Source organism: Moschus berezovskii, chromosome 8 (assembly GCF_049115385.1).
Source record: "Moschus berezovskii isolate FMDL1 chromosome 8, NW_MosBer_1.0, whole genome shotgun sequence".
In the NCBI taxonomy this organism is placed as follows: domain Eukaryota; kingdom Metazoa; phylum Chordata; class Mammalia; order Artiodactyla; family Moschidae; genus Moschus; species Moschus berezovskii.
Genome location: NC_142467.1, coordinates 41,636,622 through 41,658,927, shown reverse-complemented (window position 1 = coordinate 41,658,927; position 22,306 = coordinate 41,636,622). Strand labels below are relative to the sequence as shown.

The 22,306-nt window shown below is 43.1% G+C and overlaps 1 pseudogene; it reads right to left on the bottom strand.

The window, feature by feature from the left end:
* Positions 1-7,152: 7,152 nt before the first annotated feature.
* Positions 7,153-7,333, bottom strand: LOC129559690 (U2 spliceosomal RNA; annotated as a pseudogene).
* Between the last annotated feature and the right edge of the window lie 14,973 nt (positions 7,334-22,306).

Here is a 22,306-nt window from a genome sequence, read left to right as displayed (position 1 = left end):
TAAAAGACCAAGAGACCCAGAATGCTTTGTGCCTCTCTAGGGGTTGGCAAACTGAACTTAAGTAGGGTGCTAGGCTGCAACCTTAGTCTAGTTCTGGGCATGGCATTGCTTGTGTTTCCATTTCTCATGAGTCTGTCCAGATCCCCAAATCATTAGCAACAGTTCCAGCACATGTAGCGGTGGGGATGAGGAGAACTGTCCTTTTCCCTCATTTACATATCTACATTAATTGTGTTACCTTGAGCAAATTACCTCTTTTCCCAATAGGTTTCCTCATATGCAAAGTGGCAATAGCAATGGGTACTGTGATAGGGGGCTTCCCAGGTGGTGCTAGTGATGAAGAACCTATCTGCCAGTGCAGGAGACATTAGATACTCAGGTTTGATCCCTGAGTCAGGAAGATTCCCTGGAGCAGGAAGTGGCAACCCACTCCAGTATTTTTGCCAGGAGAATCCCTTTGCAAATGTTTTCAACTTTCCTTGCAACTGTTTCCTCTCCCTGAGCAACCACATGGATCAGCCTCATATAAAACTGTGGCATGTTGGAAAGCCTTTGAAGAATGGTACCTAGTCTCTTGCCGTTGACCTCTTCCAGGGCCCACAAGGCAGAGACCTATGCATGTTCCCTGGCCTGCAATAGCAGAGCAATAACTCTCCACATAACACTTCTTGCCTATTGTGGAATCATGTAAATGGAAGTTACCAGTGTTCATCTAGAACTCAGAGCTGGGTCTCACCAAATGACTCTGGGGAGAAATTTTGACATGGAGAAACACCAGTGATAACTTCAGTGGGACTGAATGATGGATGGGTATATAATGGATAGCTGGAGCTTCTGGGTCAGGAAGCTATAAAGAAGAGTCCTGTGCTAAAAGCCCTTGGAGCAGGTCACATAACTGTGTTTGGACATTGGGTTCATCATGGCCTGTCTCTTAACACAGTTTCTAGTTAAGTTCAAGGAAGAAGTCAATGACTTCTGCCCAAGGCTCTCATCAGAGTCTCAGGATTGGAAGGCACTTTAGAGATCATTTAACTCAGCAAATATATAATATTCATCTCCCCACTCCTCAACCCTGTGTTCATAACAATGGCAGACATCACTAATTGATGGTGGTATTCTCTCTGGAAAAGCCTAAATGCAACTTCAGAATCCTTTAACACTTAGTCGTCCAGGCAATATGGCATTGACCATAGACCCCAACCAGAACCTTTAATTCTTAGTTTAGTTCTCTTCACATGGTTCCTTCCCAGGTCTGAGGGAATGGGGGATTTGAAGAATCCTGCTTGGAAAATATAGGGGTTTCTGTCTTTATTGGATGTTAATAGGGACAACCAAGGTCTTGGAGAGGACATCAGATTAAAGATATGAAGTTAAGTTCTGGTCTTGATGTTGTCACAGAGGAGCTGAGTGATCTTAGGCAAGGTGTTACCTCCTTGGATCTAAGTTTGTCTCATCTATAAAATAAAGGGCTTGAGAGGACCACATGATTGCCATAGACCTTCTTTCAGAAGTATGGCTTTGAATGTTTGGGTACGTCAAGATGCCTTGTGGAGATTCATATTTCTTGCTTCTAGGAGTCTGTCTGTATGTCCTATGTCACCAATGACAGACGTGTGATAACCATGCTGCCACTTCCCTGCTGGTAGCTTATATGGGCAATGTGGACTCCATGTGGACTCAGTCTAGAGTCTTTTTATCCTTTTTGGCAGAAGGGGAGGGTGTCTAGGCTGCCACTACCAGTTGATTAAAATTTGCAAGGCAAATAAAAACTATTTGCCATCTGTTACGAGCTGAATCTTGTCCCTTCAAATATTCATGTTGAAGTCCCAACCCCTAGTACCTCAGAATATATTTGGAGAAAGGGTCTTTATAGAAGTAGTTAAGTTAAAATGAGGTCATTTGGAAGAGTCCTAATCCAACATGACTGATTTCCTTATAAGAAGTGGTAACTTGGACAGAAATATGTACAGAAAGAAGACGGAGAAGATGCAGGGAAAAGATGGTCATCCTCAAGCCAAGGAGAGAGGCCTGGGACAGATCCTTCCTTCCCTTATGGGCTTCAGAAGAAAGTTACCTCCTTGATCCTGGCCTTCTAGCCTCCAGAAGAGCAAGAAGATAAATCTCTGTTGCTCAAGTCACCCATCCTGGAGTATTCTGTTATGGCATCCCTAACAGACTCATGTACTGTCCCTTGCTTACCTCCATCCCCTGGACCCTTAGTACAGCTAGGATTATAAAGACCACCTCCCAGATCAGACATTCTGCAAACCCAAGAGCCTGACAACTGCATTCATTGGCTGTGGGTCCCTGGAGAGAGGAACTATTTCTAACTAACTTAGCATAGAGCCAGGCATACAGGAGGCACTCAATGTACGTGAAAAGAAGGGAGAAGAGGAAATGTTAGAAAAACAAAAAAGAAAATATTGCGACAGAGTTCCAGAGAGGGCCTGTGCCATTTGGATATCTTTAGGATGTTCTTTTTTGTTTTGCTTTGAAAAAGTCACCTGGAGCTCCCTAGCATCAGGCAGAGCCTGCTGGCTCACCTAGAACTTTTTTTTGCCTTTTCTAGAAACTAAGATTAGAAACTGAAACTCAAACAGGCACTAGAGAAGTAGACGTGACTGGAAAAGAACTGAAATCCCCAACAAGGCCAATGGGTTAAATCGCTGTTTCAGACCAGTTGGAGTTTGACTGGCTGAGGGTGAAAAAGGGAAGTCGGGAACCGGTTGGGAGCTGGGGAAGCCGCTTTTCTTCTGGGCTCCTCACTCTGGGTTTGGCATTTCACCTGCTAGATGGCGCTGTCCTCTAAGGAAAGACGCCAACTCAGCTCTAAGGGTGCTCAGTCAAGGAAACAGGAACCCCTGAAGTTGGAAAGAACTGATGGGCACCAGGCAGAGGGGATGGAGGCCAGTCCTCTCCCCAGCAGCAGCGTCTCCTTTTGTGGTGGTTCTGGTTCCCTTTAGAGATCTCATTTTACAGTGTGGGTGTTTCATACATCACATCTGAAAAGTCACAGGGCCTTTGTCTCTGAACAGAAGTGAATAAGAAGTGTGTGTGTGTGTGTGTGTGTGTTGTGAGGAAGGGGCAGGGAAGATCATTAAGGTCCCACCACAAGGCTGTAACTTACAAACGGCATGTCCCAGTACTGGTCTTTGGCCTTGACTTACATGAGATCAGTGGGAAAAAGAAACAGTCAGGCCTTTCTCCGTGCTGCCTGCCAAGGTGGACGCCTCACACTCCTCGAGCCTTACTCCAAAGCCTCTAGCTCAGCTTCAAACTGTGGGGACAAACTGCCTGTGGGGGCCGAGACTCCCTTTTCTTGGGCAGTGTTAGTGTGAGACCGACGTGCTGAATCTGGGTCTGCATGTGAAATCAGGGATGCAGTCTGTAACTACTCCCCCTCTATCAGCAGCCAGAAGGAAGGAAAACAAAGATAAGGGTAGCGGGGGTGGGGGTGGTTGGAAACCGGGAGGGGACATAAGAGGAGAGATGGGAGGGTTGAGGAAAGACAGGAGACAAGGGAACAAAGAACAGAGGTGAGGGGTGAAGGGGATGAGGAGGGGTGAGAGGGACACACAGGACTAGGTGTCCAGAAAGAAAGGAAAGGGCCGTGCAAGGGAGCCACAGTGGAGGAGAAAGGATGCACCAGTAGGGGAAATGAGAAGGCCAGGAAGCCAGAGTGGAGCTTTCGAGTCGGTGCTAAAGTCAGGAAACTTAAAAGGCAGGGGAGGGAGGCTCTGCCAGGCAAACAGGAAAACAGAGGAAGAGGAAGTCTAGTAATTAGAGAAAACCTGACCAAGGGCCCTAAAGGAGGGGAAAACCACAGTGATGGGGAGGTTGCAGAAAGGCAAGGCAGCAGAGAGTGGTGAGCAAGCTCTGAAGCAGGAGGGTGGAAGCAAGGAAGGCAGCGAGCAGGGCTGGGAAGAAGGAAAAAAAACACGGAGATGGAACGAGCAAAACACAACTCAGTAGAGAGTGAGGGAACAGGGAAAGAACCATTAAAAGAATGCTTACCTTATAGTCGTAAAAACTGGAATGTGTGTATTTTGGCCTCTGGCCATGGTCCAGGAAACACAGTGTGGCTTTTAAGCAAATTGTGGAGTGGTTGCGTCCACATATTAGTAGCTTGCCCTGGTCTGCTGGTTTGAAATGTAGCTGCTCTGGGCTGCCCCCTTGTTGGCTGGCAGCCGGCTACTGGGGACATTAGATAGAAGCCACTCTCCACACCTAAGGTCATCCCTGCTCGATTTATGGTGCTATAAGTTCACAGGCACAGGCTTCTCTTCCAAGGCGGTCACTGCCCTTTTCAGGCCAAGAGTTGAGATGTGAATCCTGTGGGGTGACCTGCTCACTGTGTCTTGAATCAGTGGTCCCTTGGAGAATGTTTCTCGGTGGGACAGGGTGCAGAGGCTCTGGAAGGGCAGAGCAGGAGGCATGTTAAAAGTATTGCATGAAGATTAAGGGAAGGGAGACTGAAGTCTTATAGCCACAATTTGTTTCCGAGTTTTACCATTTTATTCTGTAAAAACTAGCATGTGTTTCTTAACCTTTCTGAGCCTCAGTTACTCATCTGTAAAATTGGACTCATAATCCTGCCTATCTCCTAGTGTTCTGCTGAAGCTTGAATGAGATGATCCATGGGGCTGAGTGGCTAGATCGTACTGATGCTCATTGAATGTTAGTTGTTCTTTGTTTTATCATCTAAAGACCAAATAACTCTGTGTGTGTGTTTGTGTTTGGGGGGATCAGTCCTCAAATGCAGAGTAAGGGGCTTAGTTTTGATGGTATTTTAACAAGAGAATGATCTTTGCAAATGATTGTGGAAATAGATCCAGTGGCTGTTTTGGAGAACAGGAGAGCATGCATGAGGTAGTGTAGTCCTGGACTAGGGTTGGGGGGATGAAAAAACGTAAAAAGAAAGTAAGAAAGAAAGTGAAGTTGCTCAGTCATGTCCAACTCTTTGCAACCCCATGGACTGTAGCCCACCAGGCTCCTCTGTCCATGGGATTCTCCAGGCAAGAATACTGGAGTGGGTTACCATTTCCTTCTCCAGGGGATCTTCCCGATCCAGGGATCGAACCTAGGTCTCCCGCATTGCAGGCAGATGCTTCAACCTCTGAGCCTCCAAATGCTGCTGAAAAAACGTAGAGTATTTTGAGAGATTTTCAGATTTTCCAAACCCGAAAATTTTTATGATTGGATAGATAGATGGTGACAGAGGGACAGTTTAAAAAATTTATTTTTAATTGGAGGATAATTGTTTTACAATGTTGTGTTGGTTTCTGCCATAGTCAACATGAATCAGTCACAGGCATACATATGTCCCCTCTCTCCTGAACCTCCCTCCCAGCCCCACCCATCCCTCCCCTCTAGGTTGTCACAGCACTAGGTTGAGCTCCCCGTGTCACATAGCAACTTCCCATTAGCTATCTACTTTCACATATAATAATGCATATATTTCAATACTACTGACAGAAGGGACATTTTAAGCATGACTCCAAGGTTTGGGGGCCTAGAACAGAGCAGAATGATTTTTCACATTTTTAAAAGACTTAAAAAACAAAGAAAAACATGTGACAGAGAAAGCATGTTGTCTGCAAACTCCAAAGTATCTCCCATTTAGCCCTTTACAAAAAGAATTACCTCTGGCCCAGCCTATTGTATCAGAAGATGACTTCTGCCTGAGAAATCAAAAAACCTGGAGAGGTGCAATGTCCCCCAGAAAACTAGAGCATTGTACTAAAGCAGGAGCAAGGTCTATGTGAAAAATACACAGATTTAAGTCATATATTAATTCCACAAATATTTTTTGAATGTGACTCAGGAGATAGATAGACCTGGTTGATTCCTGGCTCCACCTTCCTGTCACCTTCAACAAGTTATCAAGCTCTATGTATCTCATTGTTTTTCCACTTGTAAAATGTAGATGATAATTATACTTACCTCCTGGAAATGTTTTGGAGGATTAAATATGGTAAGACATGTAAAGCATTTAGGCGAGGTCTGGCACACACCACATAATAATTAGCTTTTATTGTTGTTGGGAAACTAGAAACCCAGAGATAGAATTGAACATGGCATGTGCTACATGACAGTAAGAGGGTGAATAGACTTGATAAATAACAGTAAGCCAATATCACTTGCCATTATTATCATCATCAATATCATCATCTTTTGCTGCTATTATAACTTGAAGTCTGATCCTGGGACCCCAGTGTTCTCATTCATAAAGCATGAGGTTTGCTAGGATTCCTTCCAACTCCATCCTTTTAACTTCTTGTCAATTTCTTCTTCCTTCCCCATTTCCCTCCCTTCCCTCTATGCAGTTACAAATACGCTTAATTCTCCTTGACATTTCTGACAGGCAGGTCATCTCTTCCCCATCCTCTTTAAAAATCCTGATCATGTAAGAACTGATTCTATTTTCCCTCCATTCCCAGTGATCTCTCTTCCTTTTGCAGCCCCTCCCCCTCCAGGCATTTACAACAAAAGAGTCAGGTCATTTTTCATGCAGTATCAGCCAAATGTCAGCCTCCGAAGCATTTGTCCTTGTTTCTCTGAGTGTCGGAAGTTCTCCGTCTTCCCACTAGCACTTTCTGAGAGCGTGGAGTGGATCCCAGAATCTCTAATTCTCCTTGCTGCAACCAAGCCTCTTCCCATACTCTGAGTAAAGGACTGGGGGGAAAAGGACCGGCAGAGGAGCCGGGCTTCCAGACTGGTGGCTCGCTGCTGTGGGGGTTTGTGCTGCACCCCGCCTGGTTACTTACTGCTGCTTTGAGAGGCCAGTCAGGGGAGAGAGATTAGGGTCATCAAGATAAAGCAGAGAATATTCAAACTGGAAGCAAAAAGGGGCTGTTTTTCCAATAGTAAGTAATCAGGGAACAGGAGGATGTAATTTGCAGATTAGGAAAGTGAACAAAGAACATAAAATTAACTTTATAGCAAAGAGGAGCGCAGTCTGTTTGAAGAAATAAACCTCCATAAAGCATTATTGTTGATAAAATCAGACTGTTGATTTAAACTAAATAGGAAATATGACCAAATCAGGGTGAGGAGGTGGTGCTCAGTGAAGCTGGGGCTAAAACTTCAGGAGGGGATGGAAGGTTGGTTTGGGCCTGAGAGACCTGATGTGGCGTGGTGTGTGTGTGTGTGTTGGTGTGTGCGTGTGTGTTGAGAGACAGATGTAGCATCAAAGCAAGGATGCCTGTGCTAAAGGCATAGATAATAGGCGTGTGCCTTTCTGAGATGCTTAACCTGCCTTCATTCAGCGATTGCTTTTAATTGATGAGAACAGATACTATACTTGATCTTAGCCAAGAGGCCGAAAAGTGATAAGACTGTCTTTATTTTAAAAGTGGCATTGACTTCTAAGCACTGGTAATTAGGGGTCACACAGAGTCGGACACGACTGAAGTGACTTAGCAGCAGCAGCAGCAGCAGTTCCTACCTCCTATTTTGAATACTCAAATACCCACATAAACTCACCTGAAATACCAGTTACTTTCCCAGTGAATACCAGGACTGACCTGGGTACCAAAGCCTGGGTACCAAGTCCCAAGGTCATGCCTTTGATCCCAAGAAGGTTAGAGCAGGGCTTCTGTCCCCTTCATCACAGGCAAGTTGGCCAGATTAGGTAAATACTCCTGTAGTGGGCAGTGACAGATCCAACTCTGTGCTGTTAGCTGCCCTATATTTCAGAAGGTGTTGAGAAGTCTTCATTCCCCGTCTAGGTCCATTATCCTCCCTTCTCAGTCTTGCTCTGACCCTTGGAAGCCACATCCTGGGAATTTCTTATTTTCTGGCTTTTTATATGGTTCAGCTTATGAAAGGGACCAGCAGGCTGGAGAAGACACAGGGCATGCTACAGGCGGGCAGGGGCTTTCTCTACTGAAGTTCAGAGCCTTCTACAGCTATAGCTTCAGCCTCAGCTACAGGTTTCTCTGGGTTCAGAGCCTTAACCTAATCCTTTCAGCTCAGGGGTTGGTCCTGGCCCCCAAGCAGCTGCTACACCTAGAATGTCTCACCAGCCTTTGTTGCTGCCACTGCTGCTGCTAAGTCACTTCGTTAGCTTCCTTTAAATGTGCCCTTGCATTTAACTATCCCTTCATTATGCTACTTGAGTCTGCCATCTGTAGGACCCTGGTGGGTACAAATGATTGCAAGTTCCTATCTGGAAACACGGAGAAGGCAGTGGCACCCCACTCCACTACTCTTGCCTGGAAAATCCCATGGATGGAGGAGCCTGGTGGGCTGCAGTCCATGGCGTCGCTCAGTCAGTCGGACACAACTGAGCGACTTCACTTTCACTTTTTCCTTTCATGCATTGGAGAAGGAAATGGCAACCCACTCCAGTGTTCTTGCCTGGAGGATCCCAGGGACGGGGAAGCCTGGTGGGCTGCTGTCTATGGGGTCACATAGAGTCAGACACAACTGAAGTGACTTAGCAATCTGGAAACGAGAAAGCCTGGGTTATTGAAGGTCATCAGGCCAGCTGCTTCTCCTTAATAGCCTCAAGTTCTTCATCTATGAAACGGGCATGACAGTGAGGTCATCCCTCAGCTAAAACATGCTAAGATTCTGTTTCTGCTAGAGATACAGTGGGCGGGGCTTTGGAGGAAAAAGAAACATGAGTTTGAATCCTGGTTTTGACACTTACTAGGTGTGTGGCCTTGATCAAGTCTTAATCTCTTTGAATCTTCGTTTTCATTATCAGTAAAATAGGGAAGATAATCCTTTCCTTGCAAGTTGAGGGGTAGGGTTAGATATTAAAATTACACATGTGGAAGCAGTTAAAAGTAGTTTTCATGACGCAGGAGGTATCCAATCCACAGACAGCCTTTCTCTTGTTTCCAGGTTATCTTGGAGGGAAAATGCCTGAGCATGAGGGGAAAGGAGTTTGTAGATTCTGGAGGATCCCATTCTTTTCACCTGGAATTCTGTTTATTTATATCTGCTGACATTTCAGCTCACAGACTCCCATTCATTTATTCTTTCCAATCGATCTAGTCCTTGAAGATTTCTCCCTGGAACCATTCCTTTAAAAGGAAGGCAGGCCTGTGGTTAGTTGGAAGGAGGGAACCAGAAGAAGCAGGTCCTGGGCACCAGGCTACTCACTAGCCTGGTGTTCTGACCAGAACAGGGATTTCTTTCAGCTCAGCGTTCTCTGGGATAGCTGACACATTTCAGGGACTTTCTCTTTCCTTCTTTATGCACATGTCGTCTTTGTAACCGAAGGGTTGGGCCTCTAATTTTTCACAGTAATTGCTCATACCTAAATTTTAAGACAAAAAGAGCTCTCAGCCAACACATTTCATAGTCCTGCCCAGTCCCCAGCTTGCCATAAGTGATTTTTGCACAGAGATTTAAAAAAAAAGTATAGAATGGGATTTTGGAAATTTTTCTTGAAATTTCAGTATTTAAATGTGTGACTCATCACTGATAGATCCAGATGTGGACAAAGCTGTGACTGGAAGAGACTTTATCTGTAATTTCCTTCAGTCATTCTCAATGTCCTCTTTTTTCATTGCAGCATCTCATTCTCCAGATGCTCAACATCTTTAACTGCCCTGAGTTGACCAGAGATCCTCTGACCAGAATCTTTCTCAGGATCAAATAGACCCTTGTAATTCTGCCCTTATTGAATATAAACTTGCGTATCTTTTGTCTGTCAGCAGCCATCGAATGCTCTCAAATTTATGATAATTTGACTCATTCTTCTATCTATCCATACATTTCATCTACCTACCCTCCTAACCGGCCAAATGACAAATACTGGTTGGGAGCATTTTATGTGTAAAATGTGATGGTAGGCTTTCTATAACAATTTTTAAAAGCATCAGCCACTATTCCAGACTTAAGAAATAAAGAAGATATTCGCAGACCCCAAACAAATAAAGGAAAAATGTTTTCTCACAATAGTGCAAGCAAGGACTAGGTGTTTAGTAGTGTTAATGTAATAGGTATAGTTAAACAGCAAAAGAAAGAGAAAGCAAAATGGGGAAGAGTAATAAGAATTGACGTTAGAGAAGAAATGGGAATACAGCCACCCCTTAAGTGGCTCGAAGATGAGGAGAATTTATGCAAGTACAGAGAAAGGTGAAAGCTACCAGAGAAGGCATGAGAGTGGGGAAATGAAAATAATAGGAGCTAGAATCCAGAAAGTAGACCTGTTTGGCTGGACTGGAGCATTTGAATTAGTAACTGTGGAAAGATTGGAAAGATCGATTGGAACTGGTTTCTGGAAAAGAGGCTGGAATGTGAAGCTGAGAAGTATAAGCATTTCCTACATGTAATAGAGAGCTCCTGAAGATTTTTCTAGCTTGAAGAGCCATCTAGTTGAAAGGTACAGAACATTTTAAAGTATGGAGTGTTTGTATTGTCTATAGACTCACTAATTCGTAGATTCATGCTGCAGGAATTTAACCAGCTCTGTGTGTGTGTGCTCAGTTTTGTCCAGCTCTTTGTGACAGCATGGACTATAGCCCATCAGACTCCTTGGTCCATGGAATTCTCCAGGCAAGAAAGAATACTATAGCAAGTTGCCATTTTTTTGTAACTCCAGAGGATCTTCCTGACCCAGAGATTGAACCCATGTGTCTTGAGTCTCCTGAATTGGCAGGCAGATTCTTTACCATTGTACCATGTGCTAAATTCAGTGTTCATGGCTAGACACTAGTTATTATGTCTTAGTCCTGGAGAAATCCAAGAAGCCCTTGCTTTGGGGAGAGTTTCTTATTTATTAAGACACCACCCTTATGGCAGAAAGTGAAGAGGAACTAAAAAGCCTCTTGATGAAAGTGAAAGAGGAGAGTGAAAAGGTTGGCTTGAAGCTCAACATTCAGAAAACAAAGATCATGGCATCTGGTCCCATCACTTCATGGGAAGTAGATGGAAAAACAGTGGAAACAGTGTCAGACTTTAATTTTTTGGGCTCCAAAATCACTGCGGATGCTGATTGCAGCCATGAAATTAAAAGACACTTACTCCTTGGAAGGAAAGTTATGGCCAACCTAGATAGTATATTAAAAAGCAGAGACATTACTTTGCCAACCAAGGTCCGTCTAGTCAAGGCTATGGTTTTTCCCGTGGTCATGTATGGATGTGAGATTTGGACTGTGAAGAAGGCTGAATGCCGAAGAATTGATGCTTTTGAACTGTGGTGCTGGAGAAGACTCTTGAGAGTCCCTTGGACTGCAAGGAGATCCAACCAGTCCATTCTAAAGGAGATCAATCCTGGGTGTTCATTGGAAGGACTGATGCTAAAGCTGAAATTCCAATACTTTGGCCACCTCATGCGACGAGTTGACTCACTGGAAAAGACTCTGATGCTGGGAAGGATTGGGGGCGGGAGGAGAAGGGGACGACAGAGAATGAGATGGCTGGATGGCATCACCAACTCGATGGACATGAGTCTGAGTGAACTCCGGGAGTTAGTGATGGACAGGGGGCCTGGTGTGCTGTGATTCATGGGGTCACAAAGAGTCAGACATGACTGAGCGACCGAACTGAACTGAACTGAAGACCAAATAATTAACATAGAGAACAAAACCATTGCAATTAACTCTTTTTAAAAATATTTTTATTGTAAAATTAAGCACAAATAAAAAAACAAATATAAGACTTAATGAATTATTATACAGTGAGTACCCTTATAACTATCACTCAAATCAAGAAATAGAATCACCAGCCACCCCTGTAACTTCTCCATGTACCTCATCTCAACACAATTTCTCCTTACCTCCAGAAGTAACCACTCTCCTGACTTTTATAGCAATCATGTCCTTGCATTTTTTTGTGGTTTTATCATTCAAGTGTGCATCCCTGAACTGTAGTTTATTCTTGTTCTTATGTTTTTAAACTTGATATATCTTTTAGGTCTCTTTAATCTATGATTTCCCCCTCTAGCTCTTTCCCTTTCTTACAATTTATTCAAAGACAAGTTTGGGCCATTTGGCTTGTTAAGTTTCCTACAGTCAGATTTTCTGACTGCTCACTCATGATTCTTCCCTGATGGCTCAGACAGTAAAGCGTCTGCCTGCAATGTGGGAGGCCCAGGTTCCATCCCTGAGTCAGGAAGATCCCCTGGAAAAGGAAATGGCAACCCACTCCAGTACTCTTGCCTAGAAAATTCCATGATGGAGGAGTCCATTGGGTTGCAAAGAGCCAGACACAACTTCACTTTCACTCATGATGCATTTCAGTGTGTTCCTCTGTCTTTTGTATTTCCTGCAGATTGGAAGCTAAATCGAGAGGCTTGATCTAAAACAGGTTTGATCTCTGAAACCTGTATGCAGGTCAGGAAGCAACATTTAGAACTGGACATGGAACAATGGACTGGTTCCAAATAAGAAAATGAGTACGTCAAGGTTGTATATTGTCACCCTGCTTATTTAACTTATATGCAGAGTACATCATGAGGAACACTGGGCTGGAAGAAGCAGAGGCTGGAATCAAGATTGCTGGGAGAAATATCAATAACCTCAGATATGCAGATGACACCACCCTTATGGCAGAAAGTGAAGAGGAACTAAAAAGCCTCTTGATGAAAGTGAAAGAGGAGAGTGAAAAGTTGGCTTGAAGCTCAACATTCAGAAAACAAAGATCATGGCATCTGGTCCCATCACTTCATGGGAAATAGATGGGGAAACAGCGGAAACAGTGTCAGACTTTACTTTTTTGGGCTGCAAAATCACTGCAGATGCTGATTGCAGCCATGAAATTAAAAGACGCTTACTCCTTGGAAGGAAAGTTATGACCAACCTAGATAGCACATTAAAAAGCAGAGACATTACTTTGCCAACCAAGGTCCGTCTAGTCAAGGCTATGATTTTTCCCGTGGTCATGTATGGATGTGAGAGTTGGACTGTGAAGAAAGCTGATCGCCAAAGAATTGATGCTTTTGAACTGTGGTGTTGGAGAAGACTCTTGAGAGTCCCTTGGACTGCAAGGAGATCCAACCAGTCCATTCGAAAGGAGCTCAACCCTGGGTGTTCATTGGAAGGACTGATGCTAAAGCTGAAGCCCAATACGTTGGCCACCTTATGTGAAGAGTTGACTCACTGGAAAAGTCTCTGATGCTGGGAGGGATTGGGGTCGGGAGGACAAGGGGAAAACAGAGAATGAGATGGCTGGATGGCATCACCAACTCGATGGAGGTGAGTTTGAGTGAACTCCGGGAGTTGGTGATAGACAGGTAGGCCTGACGTGCTGTGATTCATGGAGTCACAAAGAGTCGGACACAACTGAGCGACTGAACTGAACTGAACTGAATAAAGTTATAGGTGCTGTTATGTCTTGTGTCTGGTTTATGCTGTTTTTTGATATTAATTAAAGCCGATGCTCATTGTTGACAATCATTAATTCATTGGGAGTTGAAAGATAGTAATAATTTAATTCTATAGTATGTTTTTATTTGTTACTTGGTGTACATTTTAAGAATATAAAGGGATAATATTTCTCATCTGCTGCTTTGTCACACCATGCTACAATTATATAGGATAGGCAGGACAAACTTTGATGACCCTTTTATTTGCCTAGTTTTCAAGGTCACAGCTTTATTATTGTTTTGTCTGAATTTAACCAATTATTATTTTTAAAATGCATGTCATTAATTCATTCATGGGTTTATATGTATTTGATGAGCTTCAATCTTCTACATAGCTCAAATCCTTGGCAGTGGAAAATTCTTCAAGGTGCTTCCTGAATTCTTTTGACATGACCTTAATGGTTTTTTACAATTTCCTTTTAACTTCATGTCAAGATGTTCCAAACTCATGGATATTTCCTGCTGCAGACCTGGAATTAGCCATTTATCCAAGAAATCCTGGTTTCGCTCAATGGGATATGTCACTTAAAGTCAAATCTGAGTGCTGGAGATGCTTACAGCTATCAGGTTAATTTTTGTTTCTAAATCCTTTTAATGGAAAAAACTGGAATAAACAAATACCTCGAGTTCATACTGATATTTCGAATTCAGATTTAAATCTATAGGATGTTTACTTAACATTGCCTTAGTAACTCTTTTCTTTCACCAGAAAATTCTTGAAGTTGCAAGGGATAGTAGAATTAGAAATATTCCATTATTAACATTTGCTTTTTTCTACTTCACATATACAACATTCTCAGAGTAATAATCGCTGTACTATCACTGACATTATTATTACTGAAAGCAGATAAAACATTTCTTTGCATATGCTAATCATCTCACCATTTTTTTATAGTCGTATATTTGCATTTTAAATCATATAGCCATTACATACTGGAATCTCTACCTTTTAACCCTCATTTAGTCTTTTAGCTATAAGAAACTATATATCTAATATTCACCAGCAATACCTGTCTAAAACTTATTCTTTAGTAGACTCCTTAGGAAGGACTCATGGGAATAATATTCTCTGAATCTTTGCATGTTTTTAGCACTTTGTGATTTCCTGGATAAAATATCCTTAGTTCACATTTTCTCTCCTTGAATATCTTAAATACATTACTGTAATTTCTTCTGGCAAAAAGCTTTGCTGTCAAAAAAAAAAAATCAGAAGATAATTTAATTTGATTTCTCTTATATGTTCTTTTTGCCTAGATACACAGATTTTTTTTTTCTTTTAAATGCAATATTTTTTCTAGACTATGTCTTGATTTTGGTCATTCTTGGTCAGTGTTCTCAAATATAGGCTATGTTCTTTCAATATATTGTTCAAATCATTTTTTATATTGGGAAAACTTTGCTGAATTATAGTTCTTGGGTTTTTTTTTTGGTTATTGTTCTCTTGTGATTCCTATTTTTATTTGCTTTCTTCTTTGAAGGCTCCTATTAGTTGAGTATTGGATCCTCTTTGCCTATCTTCCAGTTAACTTTTAAATGTAAGTTTCAATTGGTTTCTGTGATAATTCATAAAATGTCTGGGCAAATATGTGTCTATTTAAAAGCTGATTTATGATTTGGGGTAATGACTGACTATTTAAAAATATTGTTTTCATTTATTGGGGGAATTGGAGAAACTGAATTAATAGTCTCCAATGAACAGTATACATTTACAGTACAACAGCAGGCTGGTAGAAATGACAGTTTGGTACCCTGAGACTTCTTGTATTATACAGTCTAAAAATCTGAGCTTGGCACTGGAGCTAAGACCTTACTACCTTTGTAGGATTAGAAATCTTTCTTTGCTTTTTCCGATTATTAAAGCCTATTTGGAAGCCTGGCATGCTGCAGTCCATGGGGTCGCAAAGAGTCGGACATGACTGAGTGACTGAACTGAACTGAACTGATTTGAAACCAAAGATGGCATCCTTGGTGGCTGAGTGGTAAAGAACCCGCCTGCCAATGCAAGAGATGTGGGTTCAATCCCTGGGTCGGGAAGATCCCTTGGAGAAGGAAATGACAACCCACTCCAGTATTCTTGCCTGGGAAATCCCATGGACAGAGGAGCCTGGTAGGCTATAGTCCATGGGGTCTCAAAAGAGTCAAGACATGACTTAGTGACTAAATAACAATTTAGAACCAAAAACCTCACTTCCATCAAAAACATGTTTAAGGAGATTTCATTTAATTGTTTCACAATAGAATCTACAGTAGGATAGACGAGGGTGGCTCTCAAGGCAGGAACAAATGCATGGAAGCCAGTCTGAACTGAACATATTTTGTGGCTTAATATAATAGCTTCTAATGGAGGAGGGATACAATAAATATCCCTCAACATCCTATGTTCTCTGGTTTGAAGTAACATCATTCACTATAATAGTGTGAAGTTGCTGATCCACCTGACTTGGATGTTTATATTAGTTTCCTGTTGCTGCTGGAATGAACTAATTACAAATCTAGTGGCTGAAAACAATACAAATTTGTTATCTTAGAGTTCTAGAGATCTGAAGTCCAAAATGGGTTAAAATCACATGTTGGCAGGATTTCTTCTGAAACTCCGGGGGCAGATAACTTGCTTTCTTATCCTTTTTAGCATCTGCTGCTGCTGCTGCTGCTGCTAAGTCACTTCAGTCGTGTTCGACTCTGTGTGACCCCATAGACGGAAGCCCATCAGGCTCCCCCGTCCCTGGGATTCTCCAGGCAAGAACACTGGAGTGGGTTGCCATTTCCTTCTCCAATGTGTGAAAGTGAAAAGGAAAAGTGAAGTTGCTCAGTCGTGTCTGACCCTTAGCGACCCCATGGACTGCAGCCTACCAGGCTCCTCCGTCCATGGGATTTTCTAGGCAAGAGTACTGGAGTGGCTTGCCATTGCCTTCTCCATTTTAGCATCTAGCCCATCAGTATTTCTTTGCTTATGGCCCTTTCTTCCATCTTCAACTCCTATCACTCTAGTCTCTGCCTCCATCATCATGTAGCCAAGTCTCCCTCTGCATTCCTCTTATAAGTACACATTTGATTACATGAAGGCCCACCTAGATAACACAGGATAATCTCTCCATCTCAAGATCCTTCTCTGGCAAAATCCCTTTCGCCATTAAGGTAAGATTCATAGGAAGGACCTGGGGATTAGAACATGGATATCTTGGAGGGAGCCACAATCTAACATGCCATATCAGTAAGATTTTTGCACAAAAGAATTCCTAATAACAGAGAAAAGTAAACTCATTTACAGGTTAGTGATGAGACTGTAGCTTAGAATAGTCTCCTGGAAGCCTGCAATTTCTTTGAGGACTAATGTTTTGTTGCTGTTCAGTTGCAAAGTCAAGTCCGACTCTTTGCAACCGCACAGACTGCAGCATGCCATGATTCCCTGTCCTTCACTATCTCCCAGAGTTTGCTCAAACTGATGTCCACTGAGTTGGTGATGCTATCCAACCATCTTATTCTCTATCATCTCCTTCTTCTCCTGCGCTCAATCTTTCCCAGCATCAGGGTCTTTTCCAGTGAGTCAGCTCTTTGCAGCAGGTGGCCAAAGTATAGGAGCTTCACCATCAATGTTTGAATTTTCTAGTATACATTTATGCTTACTAACTAATAGTAGTAACTGTCTAATTTGGATGGCATGACATCACATCATAAGAAAGTGTGCACATTGAGGTATCATTAGTCCCGATTATAGTTGAGTCAGGCCTTGCCCAGTAATCTAGGGGGAAACTATCGCTCATACATTCTGACTGTCTCTGGCCCAGAATTGCCATTCATGCCTGAGTCCCTTGAATAAGGCAGGATGTCTCCACTGGGCATGAGGTAAAGACAACCAGTAGGACTTGCTCTTCAATTAAAAAGTGAGTCCCTGGACCTCATGGATATCCCCTCCTCCAGTGTTGAATCAAGAGCTGATCCTCATGGAATGTTCATTTGCAAGCTGATTCTCAGAATGAATTTTTCTTGCTTTCCTGACCCAGGGTTCATGCCTGTGTTCTCTTTCCCATTGGAGAGCTTGCTGTGCACAGAATCAGTATCTTGGTCGTGGTTTCTACCGAAGAAAGAGTGAAACACCTTCTTTTGACAGCTCTTTGCATGATAGACCATGCATAGTTATTATTCAGACTTTCTTTCCTCCTCCTCCACCTCCTGCCCCTTTGGCTCTGTAACTGCTCAGGGTCCCAGGACAGTTGAAATCTGTCCAGCTGGGTGCTATTTTTAACTTCTCCACACATCACAGCTGAGGCCTTGGCCCCCAAACACATGTATCCACACCCAGTGTTTCTTTCTGTCTGAGGATGCTGATATAAAACCTATGCCCATGCTTGGCGTGGAGGAAGCAAGGGAGGCAGGAGGTCCAGTTGTCTTCTCCCAACCTCCTGGACTACCCAGCTCTGCTCATTGCAGTGTGTAGCATGCAGTACAGTACTTTGGTAAATGTGGTGTTCATGGGTGCCACGTGATAAAGACTGTGTTAGGTCCTATCCGCTAAAGTTTGGGCCAAGATGAGAATTATATTGTCCAGAATTTCTCTCCCCTCCCCTTTGACTAAAGGCAGCTCCTGCTTCCTGCCAGAGCCAGCTGAAGGTCCTGTCTCAGGGGAGGTAGCGAGTAGACAGAAATACATGGTAGATAGCCCAGTATTAGGAAAAGAATGGATCAGTTTCTAATTATTTCTCTCTTTAAGGGACCTGTGCTAGAATGTTAGAGAATTTAGTTAGAATTTAAAAACTAATATATCATACACATATATACACACACATATATATGCACATTATATATATGCTACAATATAGATTATATATTACAATATCACTTATACATATGTGTAATACATACATATATGTATTAAAACATTTTTTTTTAAACTGACTTTAGTTTGAAACTTTTCACCAGGCATTTTTGTTTCAGTTAATCACGTTTCTATTGCAGCCTGGGGACTTTCAAAAACATTTCTAGAACCCCCTATCTTGCTCCCAAAGGCTTAAGCATTATTTGATAATTAGCCTTCACAATTACGTTATACATTTCAGAGAGAAGAAGTGTGGGCTGGAGGAGGTGGGAGGAAGAAAGTTGTGTGTGTTAGTTAATGTGGGAGGAATGAGGGGTATTATCTGGGGATTGGAGGAACGCTTCTAAGAGAAAGGAGTTCACTTTGTCAAAATTGTGTTGGTTGCCAGTTCTCTGTGAAACCCTCACTTAGACACTGGGAAGGGCAGTGGGGGAACATCAATAATATTCTCGCCTTTCCTAATTAAAATGATGCGAGAAAACAGGATCCACATAGAGGCCAACTAAGTGCCGCTTAAAAACAAATATGCTTCATTACATTTTCTCTCCATTTCCTTTAGCTTACAATGGAAACAAGAGAAAGGAAGAAGACCTGTTAAAATCTGGCATAGTATTTTGTTATTTACCCAACTGTTAGCACGGTATCACAATAAAATAACTCTTGCTAAAATGACAGCTTTTCTCCCTTTCTTTCTGTCCATATACAGAAAGTGTATGTGTTCATATACTTTTGCCTCTCAAAGTCATCACCCTCGCATAAAAGCAAGGCAGTACCCTCTGCTTCCAGAGTCTGTTAACAGCCTTTGGTTCATGCTCTCCCTGAGTCTCTAGAGGAAACCGTCACATTTGCATCTTCGAAGAGGTCCACTTGCTCTGTTTTATTTTATGAAAATTGTTTTCTTTTTTAAAGGGAAATTTTTGTGTTTTTGATTGAATCAGATTTCAACAAGGTTGGGTATGTGACTGATTTCGAGTGAGAGAGAGAAAACTAGCAAGGACACTGTGTTATGGATGTATTGTGTGTGTGTGTGTGTGTGTGTGGTGTGTGTGTGTGTGCGTGTGTGTATGCACACAATACAGTGGGACTGAGAGTTCTTATAGTTGAGAATGGCCCTCAGCCAAAATATTCAAATAGATGAGATGTGTGCTAGGGGCCACTTCTTTCTTCATCATTTCTCTTTCCAATCCAAAATGTAGAGGATCCCAATACTTAATCCAGTCTACAGTGGAATTCCTGGCAGTACCAGACAAAGGGAAAGGTTTGTTTGCCTACAATTGATTAGTTTTTGGTGAGGAGAGGAATTACTGAATTTCTTGGTTCTTCTAGAATCATATCACATATAGAACTTTTTGAAGCTAGTTATGCTAAAAGCTTTTTCTTGGCCAGAGCAGGAAGCTTGCCTTAGAGCAGGGCTTACCAGTTTAAAAGACTGTAGGGGCCATGGCCCTGATGGTGATGCAGGGACCCAGCTGAGTGTGAGACAACTGGGAGTGAAGGGGACTGTCCAAACGGGGAACTGTAGCCACCCAGCTCCAAACACTGCTGCTGGTCAGGAATGTGAGCCCAGTGTTGGCAGACCATTGACTTTTTTTCTGAATGATTATGTGAAATTTCATGGTTTTAAAACATTCATCATTCATTTAAAATTAAGAGGTGGAAAAAAAAAATCTCTCCACAGATCAGATAAAGCATATCAGAGGTCTGGCTTTCTCTGCCAAAGAAAAAAGAGGGTTGAATGCATTATGGCCCGTTAACATGGTGCACAACCTTGGATAGGTCTGTTTACTCCTTTATGAACCAGAGGAACTGGGTAGATGAGCTCTAAAACTCCTTTTTGCTTGGACCTTTCAGGAATGTATGAGTCCTGAGTCCTACGATCAGCCCTTCAAAATCCCCTTCATCTCCTTGTTTTTCATGAAGAGTTGTCCCAAAACAAGAAAAGAGAATAAGCATATATACACGGGGTTCAGAAATGACTTGGTAACAGGAGAGATAGGCAGCTCATGTGCCAACACATGCTTAGGCTGAAAAGCTTTTCTTCTTTGAATTCTTTATGAAAGCCATCTTTTCCTGCCCTGAACACCCACAGACCTTTTCCAACCCTCTGCTTCAAATATGTTCACCCATTATATTTATTAATTGCCTGCCTGGGGCCAGGCATCATACTCTTTCGACTTCCCTCACTTTCCTACTTTGTTGTTCAGTCACTAAGTTGTGTCCGACTCTTTGCGACCCCATGGACTGCAGCACGCCAGGCTTCCCTGTCCTTCACTATCTCCTGGAGTTTGCTCAAAGGCATGTCCATTGAGTTGGTGATGCCATCCTATCCTCTGTCGTCCCCTTCTCCTCCTGCCCTCAACCTTTCCCAGCATCAGGGTCTTTTTCCAATGAGTCGACTCTTTGCATCAAGTGGCCAAAGTATTGGAGTTTCAGCTTCGGCATCAGTCCTTCCAATGAATATTCAGGGTTGATTTCCTTTAGGATTGACTGCTTTGATCTCTTTGCTATCCAAAGATTACGACTTTAAATATTTGAATAAAAGGAGAGGGAAAGCTTTATTCTGCACATTTCGAGAATATCAAGGAGGGAGGAGTGGTCTGTGGGATGTGCACACTGTGAGAAAAGCAGGATGAGCTCACCCTTCACTGAGGAATGCACACAGTGGGACGGGTCACCCTTTGGAGAGCCTGACTTTGGAAGCCCATGGAGAATGAGGCAGAAGGGCCCTCGAGCTGGCAGAAGACCACGTGGTGCATGATGACACTCCCTTCCACTCCCCTCAGTTCTTCCACAAAGTCACCAAAGTCAGGAGGTGCTTGTGCCCAGTCAAGGCCGCAAACTCAGGTGCACAGAAGAGAAGGAAGGCCAGGAATTGGCAGAAGTCTTGGGGCAAAGTGTGGGCTGCAACAAGCCATAATGTCCAAGCCAATTTCTGAGATGCAGTGAGGTCCCCAAGTGAGATCTCAGAGCAGCTGGGAGCAGTTTGAGAACAAGAACCATGTCAAAGTTACCTCTGTAGGTGACATGCTGTCATCATAGGACTTTTGCACAGAGCCAATGCTCAGTAGATGCTTGCTTGCTGAATGAATGAACGAACAAATGAATGAGAAAGCTGTCAGCTGCCAGTCCTAGAACATGGAACGCAGGCACTGTATGGATACACAGACTAGTCATAAACCAGTCTGGAGAGAGTTAATTTCTGCCTTCAGCATTCACAGGAAGGATAATGTATGCTGGGGAGGGAAAGCATTAGTCTTTCCCTTTTGAAACCCCGGAAAAGATTTGTCTGAAGCATGTATTTAAATGGGCAGCATACAGGTGTTTTCAGAGTTGCTCCAGCCCCAGAGAAGGCCTCAGGGAAAACCAGAGAAGACGGTACTTGGTAACGAGAAACACTCCTCAGCTACTCTGCATGCTTCAGTGGGAAAATGCAAATCAACTCATTTCCGCTTTTGAGGACAACTTCAGATAAAGGGGTCCCCGGGCAAAGTAACCCCTTCAATGTGCCTGGCTGTCTTTCCCCATTGCTATCTTTTCCCGTGCTACCTGCCGCGCGAGCTGTGGGGGGTGGGGAGAGGGCTGCGGATTGGCTGCACAGGAGATGAGAGAAGAGATGCATAGTAATGAGGAGCTGGGAGCTGCAGGAAGAGAAAGCAGGAAGGGGGCATCTGTGTGGGGAGACAACTTTGTGGAAAAGGCCTTGAACTAGGAGGAGGAATCACCTCCAGTTCTGACTCTGTGGCCCCCAGCTGTGGATGACCTTGGATAGGAGGTGGGGTTCACACACAGTCAAAGCTAAATCGAATGTAGGAAATCATGCTAATCCCACCATTTAAGATATATATATTTTTTTACACTGGGATACTGAGACCTGAACAAAGTATGATTGGTAAGTAGAAGGTAAAGGTGGAATATAGGTCTCTGACTGCTGGAACAGAGCCTTCCCACCATCCAGAGTCATGCTTAAGGGTACGTGTAAAAACAGGCCTGAGTATCCATGTTTTACAGTTTGGATGTGAGTATTTGGATGTGCCTGAGGGCTCAGTAAAGATTTTCAAGTATCTTCCTTGGTGGTCCACTGGTTAGGACTCTGCACTATCATTGCAGGGGACATGGATTCAATCCCAAGTCAGGGAATAAGATCCCACATGCCACACTGCCAAAAAAAG